Source organism: Sapajus apella, unplaced genomic scaffold (assembly GCF_009761245.1).
Source record: "Sapajus apella isolate SASKATOON/1434 unplaced genomic scaffold, GSC_monkey_1.0 scaffold22, whole genome shotgun sequence".
In the NCBI taxonomy this organism is placed as follows: Eukaryota; Metazoa; Chordata; class Mammalia; order Primates; family Cebidae; genus Sapajus; species Sapajus apella.
Window position 1 is genome coordinate 1114004 of NW_022436962.1, and position 6828 is coordinate 1120831.

The 6828-nt window shown below is 36.6% G+C and overlaps 1 protein-coding gene across 8 annotated transcripts in view; it reads right to left on the bottom strand.

Moving 5' to 3' along the window:
• The window catches only part of DENND1B (DENN domain containing 1B), a 272297-nt gene that overhangs the window by 173543 nt on the left and 91926 nt on the right, over positions 1 to 6828 (bottom strand). The window lies entirely within an intron of this gene.

The window sequence follows — 6828 nt, forward strand, 5'->3', positions numbered from 1 at the left end:
CCCCTGCGGCCACTCACTGCACTGGCTTAGGCAGCAGCACTGAGGTTTGTGGCGCTTTTTTTTTTTTTTTTTTTCTGCCCTGGAATCCACTGTCCTGGTTCCCTGCTCAGTCCCCTTTTTGAACAGACGAATGGGTGACTTCCCGTGGCTCCAATCGCCAGCCAAAAGGGCACCCGGACCGGTGTATTTTGTACGGAGAACCGCTGCTCCGGGGTGCCAACAAAGCAGCCGCGCGGGGCAAAGCAGCGGTGCCGGCCGGCACAGCCGCGCTGGTGACCTGTGGAGCTCCTCCACCTGGGAATTTCCTAGTCTGTGGGCAATAAAAATGCGGGGTCCACTCACCCTCTGCGCTTTCACTGGGAGCTGCAATCCTGAGCTGTTCCTAAATGGCCATCTTGGATCCTCCTATATTATATATTTTTTTATATATTATATCTATTTACAAGACAAGTGGTGTGCTTGGCAAATAAAAGAGAAAATACGTTTATTCTCATTAGTTTAAGAAAAGAGAAGCATTTAAAAAAAAATCAAACTGTATATATAAGAATATGAGTTTCCAGAGGTTTTTTTTTTTTTTTTTCCAAAAATTCTATTAAAAACTATCTTCAAAGTTATGCCCCAGCCAGGCATGGTGGCTCACACCTGTAATCCCAGCACTTTGGGAGGCCAAGGCAGGTAGATTGCTTGAGCCAAGGAGTTCGAGACCAGCCTGGGCAACATGGTGAACTCTGTTTCTAAAAAAACACAAAAATTAACCACGCATGGCAGCACGTGCCTGTAGTCCCAGCTACTCGGGGGGCTGAGGTGGGAGGATTGCTTGAGCCCTGGAGGTGATTGAACTACTTCACTCCAGCCTGGGTAACAGGGACCCTATCTCTTAAAAAAAGTTTCATGCCCAGGTTAACACTAGCTTTTAAGCAGATATTTGAATAGAAATTACCCAACTCTATCTAAGAAAAAGATATTTGGGAAGACTGCCACTCTTTTTCCCTGATAAGCATATAACCTCTCACCCCCTTCAGACTAATATATCTCTGCTTCATTCACTCCTATACTAACTAGCAATATTTTCTAGATCAAAGGGAATAGATCATAAAATAGAACTTTGCCCATAATATTTGCTTGCATTCCTAGATACTAATGTATTTTTAAATGAATATCAAGCAATCATTTAAATCAAGATAAGTAGACTCAAGTAGGAAAATGCTTCAAGTTTTAGAAAGAAACCAGTTTTCCAGCAGTTGACTGATGATTAGTTACCATGACTCCAAACCACAGCTATGTGCTATCAAGAGTAAAGGAAATATAATTCCTGATTTTCAAAACTAGGGATACTTAAGATCAGATCATTAGAAAATAGAAGTGTGCAACCCAGTAAATATGTACATTTCAAAGTATGTGTTTTGTTAAAAATAAAATCTTAGATTTAAAAAAGCAAACAGATGCATATACACATGTACAGAAGCACACACACACACAGTAGGCAGCATATCAGGGTAGCGAAGTGCATGATGTACTTAACTCATTCAAATTCTGGTTCTGCAAGCTACTGGCTACGTGCCCCAGTTTCCAGATCTAGAAAATGGGCAAAAATCAGTGTCTATCTCATAAGATTACACAAGGATTTATTTGAAGAATTTATATGAGGATTAAGTGAAAATAAAATAAAAATCCATATAAAATAACAAGGATAATATCAAGCATATTAACCCTCCCAACAACTCTTAGCTTTTATTAGTTAGCTATTTGTTCTAATAACTCTTTTTATATAAATTTAAATTCATCTATATTTAACAAGTATTTACCAAGTACAGTACATTGTGTCTAATGACTGTTGCCAAAACTTTAACATACTGAGATATAACATAATGAAAAGCATCATACTGAACAACTTATCTGTTCTCCTGAAAATTCTTCATGTGTTTTATAAGTAGGTATGGATGTGGATACAGATGTACAAATATATATTTGAACATATGCAACTACTTTGATTTAACCAAATACAATAGAAGCAACACTGTTAAAAACTGCAAAGTTATTCAATGCACATATCGGATGATTTCATTGCATACGAGAGGCTTACTTTGGACTACTATATTGGCTGCTTTCTTTTAAATTAAAAATATCTTCAGAGTCATATCAACAGACATTTCCAATTTAAGGTGGACATATTGATCAAATTATTTTATTCATGCACTTATTCATCAATCCAATAATAAAGATTAATCACTAACTCTATGGAAGGCACTGGCCAATTTGAGGAATAGAAGTATTTCTTGGTCTCATCTACGACCTCAAATTAGACTTTGTCTTCAACTGTCTTGACAAAGGTTATCACTAAAGATAACCATAGAAAACATCCTTTTTCTATCATTGCGTTGTATTAGAGAATTGTGTTTTCTATTTTACTTTTGAAGCAATCTTTCTTCGTCAATCTCTATTTTAAATTTCTCCTCAGTCTTGAAGACATCAGACCATTGATCCATATTTTTTTTTTTTTTTTTGAGACGGAGTTTCACTCTTGTTACCCAGGCTGGAGTGCAATGGCGCGTTCTCGGCTCACCGCAACCTCCGCCTCCTGGGTTCCGGCAATTCTCCTGCCTCAGCCTCCTGAGTAGCTGGGATTACAGGCACGTGCCACCATGCCCAGCTAATTTTTTGTAGTTTTAGTAGAGACGGGGTTTCACCATGTTGACCAGGATGGTCTCGATCTCTTGACCTCGTGATCCACCCGCCTTGGCCTCCCAAAGTGCTGAGATTACAGGCTTGAGCCACCGCGCCCGGCCCGATCCATATTATTTATCTTAGTCTTCACACCTAGTCCATGCTCATATCATCTTTGTGGAGTCATATTCATACTCTAAACTGCCCAGGCCATACCTTAGAAAACTGATTTTTGTGCAACAGATGAAACATAGTGATACAATATGTTCCAGAGCAATAAACTGTAATTAACCTTGTTTATTCCGGTCCTGCCTGGAACCTAGTTCAGAACTATCCCTAAACTGCTTACTTTCCCTAAACAGCATATCCTATGATAAACCAGATAGGAATCTTGTGGTTAATCTAGTTGCTTCAAGAAACAATAATGTCTTTAATTTTAGAGAATAAATCAGGGACCCTACATTTTAAAGTGTCTGAAAATATATCTTTAGATACTTCTTCTATTCTGGCATCAGTGGCATATTATTAACTATTTCTTTAAGCCTTGAATGTCCTAGAAGTCTATAAGACTACCTAGTAGAAATGAAATTCATGGTGTATTTGAAAAGTTTGGAACAATCATAACTGATTGTTCATTCAGTTATTTGGAAGCTTTGTTTGGAGGAATTAAATTATAATTAGATAATTTTTAAAAATGAATTATTTAACAAAGCCTACTTAAAAAGTATAAACTCTAATCAGTACAATCCATTTATTTACAAAATCAATGTGAAATTATATAAATAACTAATTTTTATGTATATTCACTCTGCAAACATTTAATACTTTAGAATAGCAATCACAGCTAATCACATTACACAGTAATAAGAGCATTGGTGGAAAAAATTGAAAAATAGTACAGACTCTAGAAGACAGACATATAAACCAATTTGCGGCAGGTCTAGGAGAGTAGTGAAAAGTCCCAAATGAAGAAATCATATGTAAATAGAGAAATGAAGAGTGAATAAGAAGCTGGCCAGGCTATAGCATGAGGAAAGAGTGGTGGAGGGGATTTAGGGGTGGTCGTCCCATCATAGGAAAGCCTATGTGCAAAGGAGTTGAAAAGGAAGTACAAATGTTGAGATAGTAATAAGACAATTTGGCTTGAGAAATAAGCAGGGGACTGATTATGTAAGGCCTTTAGGCCAATTAAAAATTTTGGATTTAATACAAAGGGTAAGGAAACCATTCCTCCTGGCAAACAATTTACATATATCTTCTCATTATAATTATCAGTAACATTCTCTTTTACTTTCAAAAGAATCTGAGTTATAATTTACAGTAGTGGAAATCAGAGAGTGGTCGTCTGGGGTAGCAGGAGGAGTGGAATGAGGAATCAGAGTGGAGATTAAATAGTTTAACCAGGAAGCAGCAGGAGGGAACTTCCTGGAGTGATAGATTAACACTCTATATCTTGGAAAGAATATGGGTTATACAGTTGTATGCATTTGTCAAAACTAATCTCATTGTATATTTAAAATGTGCATTTCACCATATATAAATTACAGCTCAAAAACAAATTTATAAATATGTCAGTTTGAACAATAAATCATATGGCTACCCTAAGAGAAATAAAGACACTTTGAAGGGTTTAAAGCAAGGAAGAGATATGATTGGACTTATTTTAGCAAGATCACTCTGGCTATAGTGTGAGAAGGGTGAAAAGGGGCAAGACTAAATGCTGGGGGATCAGATAGAAGGCTTTTACAGTAAGTGAAGTGTATGGTGCTGGCCTGAAATAAGATAGCTGCAGCAAGAATGCAGACACAGGCACAAAACTGAGATATACAGAGGAGCACAACTGGAAACATCCAAGAGGTAGTTGGACAAAATTTCTGGTGCTCATAGGGATGGCCTGGGACTAGCACTGATAAAAAGATACAAAAGCAATAAGAGATATTGCTGTTGTATTCGCCAATGTTATGAAAGATGAATATCCTTCTTCATATTTTTATACTCCCATCAACAAGCAACTTTATTATAATATTCTCAAATAGGAAATCACCCAATTTTCTCTTACAACAATGAAAACAGATGTCTTTATTTTCCTAAACACTTGTATCAAGACAGGTTTTCATGTGTTCAACCACTTCTGATTTTATAATCACAATATGTGATTATTTAGTCAGCAACCAGATCAATGGAGTTAGTGGTGAATCAGAAAGCTCTAGTTGTTACAGTTGGAAAGAACAGTTGGAACAAATATGTCTCCAAAGTTTTGAAGGGCGTCTTCAACTTTGGAGTTGCCCTGGGGCCTAATCAGTGCCTGGAACATTACTCTTGCTAAGGAAAAAATCTGAATTCATGTAAAATGACACCATTTTAGCACCATCAGAATCAATTTGCCCTGATAGACATTTCAAGTAATATGATTTAAAAGCGTCTGCATGCTTGCTTTATCTTCCTAATAAAGACAGGATAAAATAAATGCTTATTCTGTGCCACGTTCTGACCTAAGTACTTAGCATACATTATCCCATTTAACCTTATAGCAACCCATGTTTCATTCCCTTTTATGTGTGAAAAAAATTAAATGGAAGGACTGAGAGGCTAAGTAGCTCATCCAAAGTCAAACAGCTAGCAAATATAGAGTTAGGATTGGAAAACAAAGCCTGAAGCTTCAAACCATTATGCCCCAACCCTATGTATTTTTTACATTGTTTTCATTGAGATTGCAATATATAATCAGCAGATGCCTAAATCTGATGCCTACTTGATAGTTATAGGGTGTATATTATCCATATATATGAAGAGTTAAGATTATACAATTAATACCTCAGAACCAAGGTTCAATCTGGTATATGAAAAAATAAAGGGATGGGTATGAAACAACAGTGGGAGAAAAGATGAGATAATGTGTCATAACAAATGTGAGTCTTACCTGCTATCGATTTTTCTATTCCCTTGAAATTACACCCTGGGGCCAAAAAAAATGCTACTTATATCTATGCTTATTTGTTACTACTGAGAATATCAGATTAACAGTAAAACATATACTTAACTTCTTTCAAGTAACAGACTTACAAATAAGATCTTAAATGGATTCTTTCTCACAGATGAGCAAAACACCAGGTTTAAATTTGAAGCATTTTATTTAAAATCTGAAGGAAATCATCTGTCATACTGAGAACAAGAGTCATATCAGAACAAACAAATAATACTAGAATAATATAGAGCAAGGTCAATAATAATAGAGAAACATATGGCTGAGAGAGTATTTCATTTCTGGCTCAGGATTGAGAATCTGTAAATAAGACAAAGCTGTCTATACCTCGTGGTATACCTGGTGGTCAGATAAAGACACAGAGCTGGGATGGGAGACAAGCAAGGGTCAGTTGTTATACTTTTATCAATTCTACATAGTAAACTTTGTTAGACTTCTTGTAATTGCTTCAATTTAAAGTAGGAACCATATCCAAGTCACGCACCAAAAATAAAAAATAAAAATAAATAAAGTAGGAACTAAGTACTTAGTAAGTAAAATAACATTCTATTCAGGTTTTGTTTAGTCAACAGCTTGTACTAAAAAATAAAATATCTGGCCAGGCACAATGGCTCGTGTCTGTAATCCCAGCACTTTGGGAGGCCGAGGTGGGTGGATCACCTGAGGTCAGGAGTTCGAAACCAGCCTGGCCAACATGGTGAAACTCCATCTCTGAAAAAAAAAAAAAATACAAAAATTAGCTGGGCATGGTGGTGCTTGCCTGTAATCCCAGCTACCTGGGAGGCTAAGGCAGGAGAATCACTTGAACTCAGGAGGTAAAGGGTGCAGTGAACCAAGATCATGCCACTGCACTCCAGCCTCGGTGACAGAGTAAGACTCTGCCAAAAAAAAAAAAAAAAAATCAAGAATCCAGAATCCAGGAGCTCCTATTTATTTTTAGGTAAATTTGAAATTGCACAAGATTTTTCTTCTATAAGAATGCACATGCCCCTTAATGTTATTTATGAATTCATTTATTAAGGCAAGACAAATGATGTAGTGGAAGTAGAGAAGGAACAAAAAATGTTAACTGATAGTGATCAATTACTTGTAAAAACCACTTCACTCAGACCAGCCCCATAATTTAAAATCTGAAGTCCTAGGTGTTTCTTTTGATTGAGTGTTTCTCGAAATTCCAAATA